The 18167-nt window shown below is 44.6% G+C and overlaps 2 non-coding genes across 2 annotated transcripts; both read right to left on the bottom strand.

Annotated features, from left to right (window-relative positions):
- Window positions 1–2015: 2015 nt before the first annotated feature.
- LOC138140772 (5S ribosomal RNA) lies at window positions 2016–2135 on the bottom strand. Its single transcript, XR_011162745.1, has one exon. It is a non-coding gene; the product is annotated as a 5S ribosomal RNA (ribosomal RNA).
- A 15240-nt stretch (window positions 2136–17375) lies between these two features.
- LOC138140771 (5S ribosomal RNA) lies at window positions 17376–17495 on the bottom strand. Its single transcript, XR_011162743.1, has one exon. It is a non-coding gene; the product is annotated as a 5S ribosomal RNA (ribosomal RNA).
- Window positions 17496–18167: the final 672 nt, after the last annotated feature.

The raw sequence follows: 18167 nt of genomic DNA, 5'->3' as shown, positions 1-18167 counted from the left end.
AGCAAATATAAAACAAAAGTCTTTACATGGGAGATATTTTAAAGAGCTGAGGGTTTTATATTTGCAATACAAGATCTTGCACCGTTTTGGCTCACAGCGAATATAAAAAACGTCATGATATATTCGCAAAAATTATACACATGAATTTAGCAGTTAAATTCAATTTATTAAAGGATACACAACCACATTACATTTATAAACCAGAAAGTTGTTTAGAAAATGACAATTACAAATTATATTTTGATCGCACAGTTTTAACTGACATTCACATTCAGCATAACAGACCAGACATTATTATTTTAAATAAACAACAAAAGCAAGCATATCTTTTAGATATAGCTGTTCCAAATTCACACAATATAACACAGACATATAATACAAAAATTAATAAATATATTATTATAATTTCAGCAACAGGAATAGTACCGCAATCTCTTTTTAAAAATTTAAAAATTTTGGACTTAGAGAACACATAAAACACAAAAAAGTCAAAATGTGGAGGCGAGACGCCGGTAATTATGTTGATAAGCACTGCACTACTGCCGCCGGGTGGAGGTGGGATACGAAAAGAAGATGCTCTCACTGCTCTCACTCACAATAAGTTCGGAAAAACCGAATTTTATTATCGTATTTAATTGACGTCACAGTTACTTTGGCGAAACAGGAGCTCGCTTTTCGAAGGCATGATGAAAAAGACAGACGAATCAATTTGATATATAAAACCTAACAGGAACGGCTGGTCCATGAGGTCATTTGGGTAATGACCCCCTAAAAAATAAAGGTTTTACCCAACACCAGCCGCGACTGCAATGTACACAAGACTATGACTGCTACATATTATGTTATTTCAACCAAATCAGAAGTACAATAATTTTGAAAAGTAAGTGCAATGTATACTTCTAAATCTATCTAAATTTATTAATATGTAATTTTTTTCAAAACTATCGATCTTTCTTTGAAACATTTTCAATTCACAATTCACTGTTGGAAGCGCTGTACTTTTTAGTATAAATACGTATACGAAAAATTAAAATAATAGTTGAATTAACACATCGTTAAATGTTACGAGGAACATAGTTTTTTGGATTACACAGCAAAATCTTGGAATTTCAGTCCGATATTACTCCATTGAGTCTTTGGACTCACAAATAAATACCTCGAAAAGCCGACAAACATCTGTCTAGAACTTTTCTAGTAACCAGAGGGTATCGTAAACGACCCGTGTTTAGACCTCTTTCGTGAAAGTGACCGACCGCCGGCGCCGCTCGATTTCGTCATAAATCTCAGCCGTACCCCCCACGATAATTGACAAGTCTGTCATACAGCCCTACCATTTAAAACCTTTATTCTCTTCGTTTTAAAAATAGTTTCGCATGGTTTTTCTCTCTTCTCGTTTTACAATGGTCCAGTGACTAATAAATGAGTGTTGTGTTATGAGTTTGTTCGAGCTCAAAAAAACGTGGTTCGAAATTGTTTAACGTTTAACGAATGGTAAGTTATTCTAGTTTTTATGTTGGTCTTAACGTGTTAGGGGCCAAGAATACAACATTGTCTGTCCATTATAACATAGAACTGATATGTTGAATTCAGATCTCTAATTATTTAAAAACCAAAAAAATAAAGCAGCAGTCAAAGTGGCATGTACGCGTAACCTAATATATATTTTTTTTACATTAAAAGATCGCCGTCTTCCTCGTCGCACTTACGACATTTGCATATGTTATCTTTGTTAAACTCACGGAAGGAATATAATGAACCGGTCACCCGTCCAAGTGCTGACCGCTGCCCGCGTGGCTTACCTTCGGTGATCGAACGACAACCTTTACCGTTTGACGAGTTTTTATTCTGCAATTGTTTACAATTAATCGACAAAAAAAATTGTTTTCTTAATTATCTAGTACTTAAAGCTATGAATCTACATTATACGGGTCTGTGCATGTTTCCGAATACCTGCACGAAAAACAAATCGGTTCGGTGGTTGCTATGGATTTCAAAAAAAAACAAAAAGTGTTGGGGGGCAACGGCACGCGGTGTTCCCAAGCGGTCACCCATCCAAGTACTGACCGCGCCCGACGTTGCTTAACTTCGGTGATCGGACGAGAACCGGTGCTTTTCAACGTGGTATGGCCGTTGCCGTGGTGTTTAGGTGTGATCGTTGGTGTAAAATATATTGCTTTTAACATTCCGATGCACGAATATGAACATCAAAACGCGATGCGTTTCGTTTCCGTATGCACTTACCCTCTGACGACCGACGTCGGACCGAACTAACGGGAAATCCCACAACAACCACCACGTCACGCTCTAACGACAAGAGAGACTACTAGACGGACTGGCGATCTCCCGCGTCGCACATTTTTCGACCGCCGGCGGCGGTGGAAAATCCAGAATTTCACCCCACCTACCGCGCTGCTTGCTCCGACGACGACGAGATTCCCACATTTGGATCGACCGAAATATGTAAGTAATATCAGGAAGTTCCGATTTTCGAGAGGAGACCTGTGTTTCTATTTACCTATCTATAATAATTATCGTTATAATCATCATATCATTATTATTATTATTAACATTATTATTTATTACCATTATTATTATTATTATTATTATTTATCGTCCCTCGGATTCGGCGATCTTCGAAAATCCAAGTTGGACCGTTAGACATTCGAACGCGGTGTGCGTGGCTGACGAGTTGTTATTTTTGGCGTTTTTTCTTCGATCTTCACCCCGACTTCGGACGACGCAGGTCGGACACGAAATTACGAAGAGAGAAAGACGGAAGAAAGGAAGAAAACCTGAAGATCCGTCGAAGAAAATATCGGAAAACTCGTAGGTGCGGCATCGGTCGGACGATGAAGACCGTCTCCTTTCGGATGATCCTCTCGACGGACTTTCGGCCGTCCCGAAGGGTCCGGACGGCAACGGGACCCGTCGTCGACTCGTCCCGTTTCAACTTCCGCCGAAAACGATCGACCTGAACGTCGGAGAGGCGGTTCGCGGCATCCTGTTGTCGGAATTGCCTCGGTTCGAACACCAGGTCCTTTCTGTGCTTCGACCGTTTCGGAAGCGTTTGGCGACGCGAAGATGTCGTAAAATCGAGAAGGTGGCGCGGTATTCCGGGAAGAGATGGACCAATATTTCGGCGAACGAAATATGGATTCCCGGAATCGACGCGTCTACCCCGCACCGCCGACGTAAACCGTCGGTCCCGAATCGAAACCGTGACGACCCGGATTTAGGGCTGGTGGTTGGAGGGGCGTGTACCTGATTCGAAACCCACCGACGTTCCGAGACGAACTTCGCTATCTCCAGGGAAACTTCGGAAACCGAGTTCGGCCAGCTTGATCACACGGTGGCGATGGTGATCGAGGAAAGAGGACGATGCCATCACGCGGGCAACGATTCCGAGGCCTGCAATTTCTTCGACGGCGGACGCGGTGCGCGTTCAGTCTTCCGTCCGCAGTGGCGACTATTTTATAAAGACTTAGAAAATTTTTTTGTTCAATTCTCGTTCACGAGGTGCTCGAAGTGTACGTGTGTGAGCAAGTGTTTTTTCAATAATTATTATTAACTTTTAACGTTTTAACGTGAAAGATGGCCGACGTCGAAAATCAAACAGCATCATCGGTCACCACCGGTTCCGCTGCCACCCCTCAATCCCACGCGAAGAAAGAGAAAAAAGCGAAAAATCCCAGGGCGAAACCGTCCCATCCTCCGACATCCGAGATGGTAAACAACGCCATCAAGGGACTCAAGGAACGCGGAGGATCGTCTCTTCAGGCCATCAAGAAGTTCGTCGCCGCAAATTACAAAGTCGACGCCGAAAAGGTCGCCCCTTTCATCAAGAAATATCTGAAAGGCGCCGTGGCGTCGGGATCTCTGGTTCAGACGAAAGGTAAGGGCGCGTCGGGTTCGTTCAAGCTCGCCTCGTCCACCTCCGGTGGTGCCAAAGTCGCCTCCGCCTCCGACAAGAGGAAACCCGCTTCGTCCGCCGCATCCAAGACGAAAAAATCATCCGCCAAACGTACCGCCGTCGCGACGACTTCCGACAAGGCTTCCTCGAAGACAGCCAAAAAACAAGCCTCCCCCAAAGCGAAGAAGACTGCTGCCGAAAAGAAGAGCGCCGTCGCTGCCTCCGCCGCCGCAGCGAAAGCCAAGAAATCGGCCGCCTCCTCGGCAGAAAAGAAAACTAGAGCCGCCCCGAAACCCCGATCGCCTTCCAAAGCGAAGAAATCTAACAAGGCTGGTCCGACTAAAAAACCCAAAGCACCCAAACCCAAGACAGCCAAAGCCATTCCTGTCAAGGTGAAAAAGGCCGCTTCGCCGAAGAGGAAAAAGTGAGAAACGTGGATGGATACTCGACTCATGTTCGTTCGGCTGTGCCTCGTTCCGACGTCATCATCGTACTACCGGCAACGGGGCACGCACAAATGGCCCTTTTCAGGGCCACACGATAATCTACGACGAAAAAAAGAAATAAAACTATCCTTACGGCGAAACCAAATAAAATAGATAGCATCAGCTGGCAGGTAGGTGATGACAGGATGCAATAAAATTTTACGAACGACCGCAACCCAACCCGAATCGAGAGGACCGACCGATTATTGACATTTTTATTTTATTCATTTCCGGTTGAAGGGCGATATATTTTTTTTTTTGCCTGTAAAGTTTGAGGTTCTGAAAAGAACCGATTTTTTTGTTATAAAATTCGTGTTTCGTGTTGTTCTTCCGAAACACGATGTGGAAAAATTTAAGCGCGTTCACCCCGAATACGTCTGGCAAGTTGGATGTCCTTTGGCATGATGGTTACACGTTTGGCGTGGATGGCGCACAAATTCGTGTCCTCGAACAGACCGACCAAGTAAGCTTCGCTCGCTTCCTGGAGGGCCATCACGGCGGAGCTTTGGAAGCGCAAATCGGTTTTGAAATCCTGAGCGATCTCCCTCACCAAACGTTGAAAGGGAAGCTTGCGGATGAGCAACTCGGTACTTTTCTGGTAACGACGGATCTCACGCAGAGCCACGGTACCAGGTCTGTAACGGTGGGGCTTCTTGACGCCGCCAGTGGCGGGAGCGCTTTTCCTGGCCGCTTTGGTAGCCAGTTGTTTCCTGGGGGCTTTTCCTCCGGTGGACTTGCGTGCGGTCTGCTTGGTCCTGGCCATTTCGAATGAAACGAATGAAAAACAAAACTGACAATTATTAAAATCGACTCTGACGATCGTTAGACGTGCACGCGTCGAAAGGTAAACGGGTACTAAAAATTCCGCCATATTAAATTGTACTTTTATACGTGAACAAAGTCAACGGCTGACTTCGTCGATTGGTCGATGGTGAACCGTTGAATCTATATAAGGCTCCGTTAGTTGAAATTTTGCGGTAGTTGACTTCCTAGGGACGAGGTGTGCAGGTATTTTGTGTCAGTTGAAATAATCTGAAAAGATGACCGGTCGCGGTAAAGGAGGCAAAGGATTGGGAAAAGGAGGAGCGAAGCGTCATCGCAAAGTCCTGCGTGACAACATCCAGGGCATCACGAAACCCGCTATCAGAAGATTGGCTCGTCGTGGCGGCGTGAAACGTATTTCCGGTTTGATCTACGAAGAAACTCGCGGAGTCCTGAAAGTGTTCTTGGAAAATGTCATCCGAGATGCCGTCACCTACACGGAACACGCCAAACGTAAAACCGTGACAGCGATGGACGTCGTCTACGCTTTGAAACGTCAAGGACGCACCCTCTACGGTTTCGGAGGTTAATTTCCTGGCGCTCTTCACCGTTCGAGAAAACCAGAATAAAATACGAAATACAAAATCGGTTCTTTTCAGAACCACAAAATAAAAATAAGAGGAAAAAAAAGAAACATGATGTTCTTTCGAGAAACAACGGACAATTATTACTAACTGACTACCTGATAAATGTACCAAGATCGTAAACACCCCTTGCTTTCCTTTTGGCATTGCAGTCGTAAATGATAATAATACAAAAAGAAAAGATGCATCGGTCATTTTACGAAAAAAAAAAGCTATAGTGGCCCTGAGAAGGGCCGATATTTTGAGTTTTCGCCACGGAGATGGATCGATCGTTCGTTTAAGGTTTCTTCTCGGTTTTTTTGGGTAAAAGTACGGCCTGAATGTTGGGTAAGACACCGCCTTGGGCGATCGTAACTCCGGACAGGAGTTTGTTCAATTCCTCGTCGTTTCTGATGGCCAGCTGCAGATGACGCGGTATAATACGTGTCTTCTTGTTGTCACGGGCAGCGTTTCCTGCCAATTCTAGAACTTCGGCGGCTAAGTACTCCATGACGGCGGCCAAATAGACGGGAGCTCCTGCACCGACGCGTTCCGCGTAATTTCCTTTTCTGAGAAGACGATGTATCCTACCCACCGGAAACTGGAGACCGGCACGGCTCGAACGGGATTTCGCTTTTCCCTTCACTTTACCTCCTTTACCGCGACCTGACATTTTAAGTTCGTTCGTTAGACACCACGAGAAGTAATAAAACTGACGGACGGGACTCGTCGATTGTAAAAGCTGGTAGCTGTGCTTCGAATTTATAGCCTCCGTGATAGGAGAATAGGACGTGACGATTGGTGGGAGCCCGTTTTCAGGTGGGGTTCTGGTGAACACACTACCTATCAGAAAGGTGGTGGTGCAAAGTTAACGCACGCACACAGTTCTGATCTTGCTTTCGTGAGTGACGGACGTGATTCGTCGAGTGTTCTGAGTGATCGTCAAGGCGATTGTTTGGTGTTTGTTGTGCTGTGCAGCGTTCCTGTGCCGAGACCGGTGTTCAGTACTCGGTCCGCACGGTTTGCGTATATATGTGCAGTGCTGCGCTCGAGCCCGGCCAATCGGCCACATAATTCACTGCAGCGAGGACCTCATTGGCGGAAGTGCCGTTCATCGGCGTTTTCGTCAATTCACCTCAAAGACCCCGTGCTTTTGCACCACAAACTCTAGTGCGTGAAGTGCTCGGAATTTTCCAACGCTTCGACCACGATGTCGACGATGGCCCCCGCCACCCAACCCACCCTCGAAGATGTCCTGACCCACATGAGTGCCCAAATTGCGGCGCTCACGCGGGAGGTCAAGGAACTCCGCGCCCTCAAGGAGGATGTCGACGAGCTCCGCGCTTTCAACGACGCCCGCCTCGTACAGCTCGAGGAGAGCAACGAGGACTTGGTGACCATGTCAGCGACCCCGAAGGTTGTCATCGTACAACCCTCAGCCCCCCTCGAAGCCACCCAGCCCCCGGCAGACCAGGACATGGAGGAGCCTTTCCAGGAAGTGAAAGGTAGGAAACCTCGAAAGCGCCGCCCCTCTGTTGCGTCCCTAGAGGACCAGGCTGTTGAACCTGGTCCCAGCCACAGGCCTCCATCAGCGGAGGTCCCAAAGAAGGCGAAAAAATCCAACACCCAGGCCCCTCAGGCCAAGCCCAATCGGCCCGCGCCCGCCAAACAAGTGGCGCAAAACAAACCTCCGGCGGAGAGCAAAATCCCGCCAATTATCATCCGCGATGCGGCAAAATGGGCGTCAGTCTCGAGCGCGATGACGACGCGCCAAATCAAATTCTCAAAAGCGAAGACATGCATCGACGGTATCCGCGTGAACACCGTCACCGTCGACGACTTCCGAGCATTGACTCGCCTACTCGAGGAGAGGAAAGTGCCGTACCACTCGTTCGCTCTCCCCGAGCAAAAAACACTCAGAGCCGTCTTGCGGACGGTTCCGTGCGAGATCGCCATCGACGACGTGCGAGCTGACCTGGAGGAACAGGGCCTGGCACCGATCAAGGTGACCAGAATGACCTCCTCCAGGTCGAAAAAACCTCTGCCCCTGGTCCTCGTCGAGGTCCCCAAGGACAAGGGCGCGATTTTCGAACTCAAAGCCGTGTGCCACCTGTCGGTCACGGTCGAGCGGCCCCACAAAAAGGGGGCCCCAAGCCAATGCCACCGCTGCCAACGGTTCCACCATTCACAGCGACACTGTCACGCACTTCCGAAGTGCGTGAAATGCGGTGAAAGTCACGATACTCACTCGTGCGAAAAAACAAATGACGACGCGGCAAAATGCGCGAATTGCGGCGGTGCCCACACCGCGAGCTATCGGGGATGCCCCAGGTTCCCCAGGGGCCCCCAGGCCAAAAAATCTTCAGGATCAGCGGCACCCAAACCGCAACAGAAACCCGCCGCGGCCTCCGCGAAACAATCCGCGACTCCCGCAGCCCCCGTCAGGCCCTCAGCCCCAAAAACCGCCCCCGCGACCAAAACCGCGAACAACGACAACGCGTCGAAAAGCTTCGCGGACGCAGCCTCGTCAAAAAAGACCGCGCCCCCAGCCCCCCCGCAGGCCACCCCCAAGCAGCCCCCCGCGATCGGTAAAGCCCTGACCGAAATCCTGAAAGCAATTCAGACATCGAACACGAAGGAGGAGATCCTCCAAAACGTGCTCGCAATCATCCCGAAAATTCTTCTCGACTGTTAATGACAGTACAACAGTCAAGTGTTAGGTCGCTGCAGATCGCATTCCATAATGCTCGCGGTCTGCGAAGCTCCCGCAACGAGCTGGAAGTCTTCGCAGACGATCACGATCTCGACGCGTTGCTGGTCAGCGAGACCAAACTGCAACCCGGCACCCCAGACCCCAACATTCGGGGCTTCGAACTTTATCGCAGCGACCGCACTCGCGGTCCTGGAGGAGGAACAGCAATTTACGTCCGCCGTGGAATTCGCCACCATCAGATCGCGCTTCCCGTTCTCCAGAACCTGGAGGCCACCGCCGTGACAATCGCGACCGCGAACGGTCCATTGACGATCATTTCGTGTTACCACCCCCCGCGACTTTTGCTCCGGGAAAACGACATCAACGAAATTTTAGATTCCGGCACCTCGGTCATCGCCGCGGGCGATTTCAACGCCAAACACGAGGCCTGGGGCAGTCGAAGAGCGAATCGCAACGGTCGAATTTTAATCGAACACGCGGACAACATCGACATCCTAATTGAGGCTCCCCCGGAGCCAACATATTACGACGCTCGCGACTTTCACGCCGACACGCTCGATATCGCGCTGTTAAAAAACGTGCCATTTCAAACTCGTCTACATGCCTCTCAGGCACTAGACTCCGACCATTTGCCCGTGCTGATGCACATCGGTGACGAAGCAAACGACGCGAACAGAAACGCAACCGTTCAAATCACGAATTGGCCGCGCTTCGCGGAAATCCTCGAAACAGATTTCGGTCCGGTTCCCCGCATCGAATCGGTCGCAGACCTCGAGAGTGCAGCCGGCGCTTTCGAGGACAAAATCAAAACCGCCATGTCCGACTCAACTCGAACTCGCGTCGAGCCGCAGAAAAAAGAAAATTTGCCGCAATGGATCGTCGATTTAATTCGCGCAAAAAATCTCGCCAGGCGCCATGCCTATCGAACTGGCAGCGCCGCTGACAGGACGGAAGCAAACCGCCTCGGCAACGAAGTTAAATTCGCGCTCATCGATCACCGCAGTGATCGGTGGGAAAGAAAACTCAAATCCCTCACCGCGGAGGACAACTCGATCTGGAGAATGACGAAAGCGCTCCGTTCAAGCAAAAAGCCGCTACCACCGATTCACGGTACGCGCGGACTCGTTTTCTCGGATGACGAAAAAGCGGAAACGTTCGCTGACAGTTTGGAACTGCAGTGCAGACCGAACATCGCCGACGCCGACCTCGATCACATCGAGGAAGTCGAACACGAAATTTTCGAAATTCTTTCGGAACCGAACGACACCCCCATTACACCCACCTCACCGGAAGAGGTCCGCGAAATCATCGGATCACTAAAGGTGAAAAAAGCACCCGGACCAGACCACATCCCCAACACCGCGTTGAAATTACTGCCGGACAAAGTTGTCGTCGCTTTGACCGCAATTATCAACGCCAGCCTGCGACTCTGCCACTTTCCGTCCCGATGGAAAAGAGCAAACGTGATTTTTATCCCCAAGCCCGGGAAAGATCCGAAATTTCCGCAAAACTATCGCCCCATCAGTCTTCTCTCGAACGTCGGTAAAATCGTCGAAAAAGTTATTCTGACCCGGCTGGTCAGATTGGCTAACGACAACGCCGCGATCCCTGACGAGCAATTCGGGTTCCGCCCCAAACACTCCACCGCGGACCAATTAATTCATGTTACCGAATTCATATCTCACGGTATGAATCAAAACAAATCAACCGGCGCGATCTTTCTCGACGTGGCCAAAGCCTTCGACACCGTCTGGCACGATGGACTTGTTTATAAGCTCCACACGGCAGGCCTGCCGTTGGCGATGGTCAAACTCATCAATTCGTTCCTCCAAAACCGCGTTTTTCACGCGAAAATCGGACACGCACTCTCGACGGAACGCGCAATCGAAGCAGGCGTCCCACAAGGTTCGGTGCTCTCGCCGACCTTGTACGCAATTTTTACTGCCGACATCCCCAAACCCGACGGAACAAAACTCGCGTTGTATGCAGACGACACTGCAATCCTCACGCGCTCGGGGTCTCCCGAACTCGCGACGCAACGGCTACAAAACGCTGTTGAAAGTCTGGAAGCGTGGTTCCGCCTATGGCGAATCGACGTAAATCCAGAAAAGAGCAGTGCGATACTGTTCACCCGGCGGCTTCACCGCCCGGCCGGCCGAATTGTCATGTTCAACCGCGTCATCCCGTGGAAAACCGAGGTCAAATATCTCGGAATCAAATTCGACAATCACCTCCGATTCAACGCTCAAGTCGAGCACGCGAAAACTCGCGCCCAGGCTGTTCGTGGAAAGCTTAATTCGCTGGTTTGCCGGCGAAGCAAGCTGTCCACAAAGAACAAAATAACGATCTACCGAACGATAATCAGACCGGCAATGATGTACAGCGTCGCGGTCTGGGGTAACGTGGCTCACACGCAACTCCAGAAACTGCAAGTCGTACAGAACAAATTCCTCCGGGCCGCCTTCAACGCGCCGTGGTTCGTCAGAAACGCTCAACTCCATCGGGAAGCAAATCTTCCCACCATCAGGGAGTTCCGGCAAGATGTTGCAGGGAAATTCTTTGAGAATGCGGCTAACCACCCAAACCCCCTCGTGCGCGAAGCCGTCAACTACGACGAAAATGTAGCATACCGCCATCCGCGGCCAAAATGTGTGCTCCTCCGACAGGACTGAAGTGACATCACCACTTCCTGTCACTCGCGAAGTTTTTCCGATGTTTTTATTGCAGATCTCCGCGGACAAGCGCAGCTCTGTAACAATTAATAACCAATCATTTCCGAGTATGTTTCAGATTCCATGCCAGGGCCGACTCCAGTTCCAGAGGACCAGGTAATGCGTATTTCAAACCGGGTTAATTTTTATAGTTTCTTCTATATCGATTTTCTCGAGCGTTCCCCCATTTCTTCTTCGGCTCCGACGAGGGGTTTTTTACTGTGGTTTTTTGACCTCGTTGTAACGCACAAGCGGGAGCATTCCGTCGACGTCTAAAGTCGGTCCACAGCCGCACCCCCCACTCGCGCGCGATTTTTTGTATTTCTCAAAATTTTTCCCCACCGTACTCCCGACCTGCTGGATTCGCAACTGGAGGCTGATCAGCTAGGGGGTACGGTAACCCGATACTTGACAAGTCTGTTGATCAGCCCTACCAATCAATGTGTAGGCGCCTGCTATTCAGATCGGAGAAAGATGAGTCCCGGACTCGCACTCCTAAAGGTCAGACAAATTATTTATTTAACGCACGCACACGAGTCAGAGCAGTTCGCGAGTTTGTTGAATCGAATTGAATTGAAAAATGCCGCCGAAGACAAGTGGTAAGGCAGCCAAGAAGGCCGGGAAAGCTCAGAAGAACATTTCCAAGAGCGACAAAAAAAAGAAGCGCAGGAGGAAGGAGAGCTATGCCATCTACATCTACAAGGTGTTGAAACAAGTCCATCCCGACACCGGTATCTCTAGTAAGGCTATGAGCATAATGAACAGTTTCGTGAACGACATCTTCGAACGTATCGCCGCTGAAGCTTCCCGTCTGGCACACTACAACAAACGTTCGACGATCACCAGCAGAGAAATTCAAACTGCCGTGCGTCTGTTGTTGCCCGGTGAGTTGGCCAAGCACGCCGTCTCCGAAGGTACCAAAGCCGTCACCAAGTACACCAGTTCGAAATAGATGTTTTTCGTTTTCGACACATTTATAAACGGTTCTTTTCAGAACCACAAAAACTCTCGAACAAAAAAGAAAAAGACGTGAAACAGCGATTTTTAATTAACTTTTATTATGTCATTATTATTATTATTAGGTTTCATGCATTATCGGTATTTTGCACCCATGCCTATCCAACTTGTAGTTATGTGGTTATTGTATTCGAAATAATTTAGTTGATTGAGGTTATGTTATGAATAAATTTCTATTTTGCCAGAATACAACTCTTCGGAAGAAGAAATCAAATAAACAATCGTACATCTGCTGAACAACCTAGTTGATGGTTGATGGATTTGCATTACCCAGCATATAGCCTAAATGTTCATCTTTAGTGAAATTAAAATTACTTAGCTTTTTTAAGAAAGAAAAAATTAGAACGAATTCTCATCGAAAAAACCGCGATTCCTACAAATGATACAGATGGTTTTGTAGTCGCGTATGTTATTGAATACAATGAGCCGACATTTTTCCGACTCTTTGTTTCATCGAAAACGTTGTTGACATTAGCAAGGAACGTTAAGGATTCCCTGAAACAGACAATTTCACTGTTTTGGAATAGCAGTATGTGCAAATGAGAGGACAGAAGACTTTGAAAAAAGGAGTGAACAAAACTGTACTTTAGTACAGAATGTTATGTTTATTTTAATTTCAATTGTTCCTGTTTTAATGAGATTTTTTATGTTCCTAAATCATTTTCTATTTTTTTTTTCATTAGAGAAGAGTTATTGTCGAGTTATTATCTCTACCTAGCATAAAAATTAAAATACTTTGCAACATTACGTTATTATACATTGCATATCTGACATAAAATACTTGCAAAAATTACTTAGCTAATTAATATTACGCATGACAACTCACATTATTTACTTTGCAAAACATTATAGAATACATAACAGATAATTGTGACCCTGTGTATTGTTCATTGGAATTAAAATAAAAAAAACGTGATTTCGTCAATCGCCGTTATTTGCGACTTCAGGCAACTGTCGCTAAGAGCTATTTTTGTTTCTCCGTTCAATTTCCCGATAAAATCGTCGACTTAGTTATTAACTAAGTTCTTCAGTTAGGTGGTATCAACAATACCACAATAGCCATGTTGCCGGAGTTTTTTGATAAAAGACTTGCTAGTTGGAATACAGAAAATATTTACCAAACACCTATTCACGATAATAAACCGGGGCACTATTGTGGGTTTTCGGTTGGTTTTATATTATATTAGGTACTCACCCTTCGTAACGTGTCTCCACGAAAAAACGTCACTTTCACACTAACCACCTTTCGTTTTAACTCTCGCGACGATAACTGAAATGTTGACGCGCGCCGGACAGATTCACGGACATACAACCACCCACCCACCCCGCGCCCCGGTTTCCGTCTGGACTGGTTCTGTCGTCCGAGTGAGTGCCAAAAATTAGCGTTCGTCTATTAAATGATTGTCGGATGATGATTATTGACGGACACTTTTATCGCACCCGATCACACTTTAGTTACTACCTACGTTTAGTATCGACGACGCATCGTTTCGATTATTGAAATTCGAATTGAATTTTTTTTTTTTCTAGTTTTCGACGTAGATTCGCGTGACACAAATATTATGAGCCTTTTTGGATCGATTTCGTGTGCATCACGCCATTTCTACGGGCGAACGTGAATGTGTGATGTTGACGTGATGGAAGCAACGTTTAGGCAATCCGCATTACGTATTACTATCAATTATATTTTAAACGAATGAAAACTTCAATTCAGAAGTGTGATAATCCCGATCCATTCAAGTTTTGTTAATTTTAGATTAAAAATGCGTGAGTATTGTACTATTGCTAACGATGCCAAAACATCGCATATTCAATGTAAAAAGAACAAGAGCAACGGGCCATTAAGTTAATTTAAAAATAACTCGTACCGGATAAGTCGAATACGTATCCAGGGAAAATTTATTAATTTTAAAATTGACCGGCGGAAACAGGTTCTCGCCTCCCACCACTTTTGTGTAGCGGCCGCCAAATCAATTTTGTTTTTATATAATTGATTCAAAAAATTGAAATTCACGCATAGTTATCTGTGCCTGAAGTGGGTCATTTTCATTGCATTGTTAGTAAGATCGAAACCATAGAAACCATACAAAACGCATACGACTATTTCTGTTTTTCATTTCACGCACTGTTTTTTATTAGTTACCTAGCAACATGGTCACTGCATTGAAACTTCAGAGTTCCTTCAAAAATTTGAATTTTTAATTTCAATTTTTTGAATCAATGATTTAATATAAAAATAACTATTGTGGAAAACAGCAAAAAATAAAATAATACCACTAATTGGCGGCTGGTCAGGATAGACCTAACGTTCGAAATTTAGAAAAATATTTTTTTTATTTTAATACTGTTACTTTTCTAATGAAGTGCGAAATAAGTTGTGCCCCATAGCTATCTTTTTTATTTTTCACTACGACAATTACAAAGTGTTGATATTCACAACTTTTCGTGAGCACTTCGATAGAAATGAACAAGAACGCAGGAAAATTCCACACCGAATATTAATATTCTGTCTTGGCCCATGTTTACTTTTATCTACCGCAAAACAAAATGTTCGGATTTGTCAGGGGTATTCTGATTTAAAAAAAGAAGAACATTTGACGAATATTTTAAGTCTCAAACGTTTGGAAAATAATGCAACAACAATTCATAGACTACAAAAAAGCCTATGATTCAGTACCACATTCATGGTTAATTAAAATTCTTAAAATTTATAAAATTAATATTAAATTAAATCACCTTCTTTATATGGATGACATAAAACTTAACAATAACTGAAAATCAATCAATATGTCGTGGTCATTACGAAAATTTAGAATATATAACTAAAGAAGGAGAAATCATTAAAAATTTAAATAAAGGAGAATTTTATAAATATTTAGGTATTAATCAATCAAATCAAATTAAATCTATTCTTTTGGTGTTATAAAATGGTCCAAAACTAATTTAAAGAATATAAATATTCAAACTAGAGTTCTCTTTACAAAATTTTGTAAACATCACCCCAAATCTGCTGTTGAAAGATTTAATTTACCACGCGAAAATGGTGGTAGGGGTTTTTCAAATCTAGAAATTCTACAACACAATCAAATTGCTTCACTAAAAAATTATTTTCTCAATAGAGCTCGTGATATGACACTATAGCAAATATAAAACAAAAGTCTTTACATGGGAGATATTTTAAAGAGCTGAGGGTTTTATATTTGCAATACAAGATCTTGCACCGTTTTGGCTCACAGCGAATATAAAAAACGTCATGATATATTCGCAAAAATTATACACATGAATTTAGCAGTTAAATTCAATTTATTAAAGGATACACAACCACATTACATTTATAAACCAGAAAGTTGTTTAGAAAATGACAATTACAAATTATATTTTGATCGCACAGTTTTAACTGACATTCACATTCAGCATAACAGACCAGACATTATTATTTTAAATAAACAACAAAAGCAAGCATATCTTTTAGATATAGCTGTTCCAAATTCACACAATATAACACAGACATATAATACAAAAATTAATAAATATATTATTATAATTTCAGCAACAGGAATAGTACCGCAATCTCTTTTTAAAAATTTAAAAATTTTGGACTTAGAGAACACATAAAACACAAAAAAGTCAAAATGTGGAGGCGAGACGCCGGTAATTATGTTGATAAGCACTGCACTACTGCCGCCGGGTGGAGGTGGGATACGAAAAGAAGATGCTCTCACTGCTCTCACTCACAATAAGTTCGGAAAAACCGAATTTTATTATCGTATTTAATTGACGTCACAGTTACTTTGGCGAAACAGGAGCTCGCTTTTCGAAGGCATGATGAAAAAGACAGACGAATCAATTTGATATATAAAACCTAACAGGAACGGCTGGTCCATGAGGTCATTTGGGTAATGACCCCCTAAAAAATAAAGGTTTTACCCAACACCAGCCGCGACTGCAATGTACACAAGACTATGACTGCTACATATTATGTTATTTCAACCAAATCAGAAGTACAATAATTTTGAAAAGTAAGTGCAATGTATACTTCTAAATCTATCTAAATTTATTAATATGTAATTTTTTTCAAAACTATCGATCTTTCTTTGAAACATTTTCAATTCACAATTCACTGTTGGAAGCGCTGTACTTTTTAGTATAAATACGTATACGAAAAATTAAAATAATAGTTGAATTAACACATCGTTAAATGTTACGAGGAACATAGTTTTTTGGATTACACAGCAAAATCTTGGAATTTCAGTCCGATATTACTCCATTGAGTCTTTGGACTCACAAATAAATACCTCGAAAAGCCGACAAACATCTGTCTAGAACTTTTCTAGTAACCAGAGGGTATCGTAAACGACCCGTGTTTAGACCTCTTTCGTGAAAGTGACCGACCGCCGGCGCCGCTCGATTTCGTCATAAATCTCAGCCGTACCCCCCACGATAATTGACAAGTCTGTCATACAGCCCTACCATTTAAAACCTTTATTCTCTTCGTTTTAAAAATAGTTTCGCATGGTTTTTCTCTCTTCTCGTTTTACAATGGTCCAGTGACTAATAAATGAGTGTTGTGTTATGAGTTTGTTCGAGCTCAAAAAAACGTGGTTCGAAATTGTTTAACGTTTAACGAATGGTAAGTTATTCTAGTTTTTATGTTGGTCTTAACGTGTTAGGGGCCAAGAATACAACATTGTCTGTCCATTATAACATAGAACTGATATGTTGAATTCAGATCTCTAATTATTTAAAAACCAAAAAAATAAAGCAGCAGTCAAAGTGGCATGTACGCGTAACCTAATATATATTTTTTTTACATTAAAAGATCGCCGTCTTCCTCGTCGCACTTACGACATTTGCATATGTTATCTTTGTTAAACTCACGGAAGGAATATAATGAACCGGTCACCCGTCCAAGTGCTGACCGCTGCCCGCGTGGCTTACCTTCGGTGATCGAACGACAACCTTTACCGTTTGACGAGTTTTTATTCTGCAATTGTTTACAATTAATCGACAAAAAAAATTGTTTTCTTAATTATCTAGTACTTAAAGCTATGAATCTACATTATACGGGTCTGTGCATGTTTCCGAATACCTGCACGAAAAACAAATCGGTTCGGTGGTTGCTATGGATTTCAAAAAAAAACAAAAAGTGTTGGGGGGCAACGGCACGCGGTGTTCCCAAGCGGTCACCCATCCAAGTACTGACCGCGCCCGACGTTGCTTAACTTCGGTGATCGGACGAGAACCGGTGCTTTTCAACGTGGTATGGCCGTTGCCGTGGTGTTTAGGTGTGATCGTTGGTGTAAAATATATTGCTTTTAACATTCCGATGCACGAATATGAACATCAAAACGCGATGCGTTTCGTTTCCGTATGCACTTACCCTCTGACGACCGACGTCGGACCGAACTAACGGGAAATCCCACAACAACCACCACGTCACGCTCTAACGACAAGAGAGACTACTAGACGGACTGGCGATCTCCCGCGTCGCACATTTTTCGACCGCCGGCGGCGGTGGAAAATCCAGAATTTCACCCCACCTACCGCGCTGCTTGCTCCGACGACGACGAGATTCCCACATTTGGATCGACCGAAATATGTAAGTAATATCAGGAAGTTCCGATTTTCGAGAGGAGACCTGTGTTTCTATTTACCTATCTATAATAATTATCGTTATAATCATCATATCATTATTATTATTATTAACATTATTATTTATTACCATTATTATTATTATTATTATTATTTATCGTCCCTCGGATTCGGCGATCTTCGAAAATCCAAGTTGGACCGTTAGACATTCGAACGCGGTGTGCGTGGCTGACGAGTTGTTATTTTTGGCGTTTTTTCTTCGATCTTCACCCCGACTTCGGACGACGCAGGTCGGACACGAAATTACGAAGAGAGAAAGACGGAAGAAAGGAAGAAAACCTGAAGATCCGTCGA

The sequence above is a fragment of the Tenebrio molitor genome, unplaced genomic scaffold (assembly GCF_963966145.1).
Source record: "Tenebrio molitor unplaced genomic scaffold, icTenMoli1.1 SCAFFOLD_212, whole genome shotgun sequence".
Classification (NCBI taxonomy): Eukaryota; Metazoa; Arthropoda; class Insecta; order Coleoptera; family Tenebrionidae; genus Tenebrio; species Tenebrio molitor.
The sequence above is the reverse complement of the archived record's forward strand: the minus strand, read 5'-3'. Positions and strand labels throughout refer to the sequence as shown.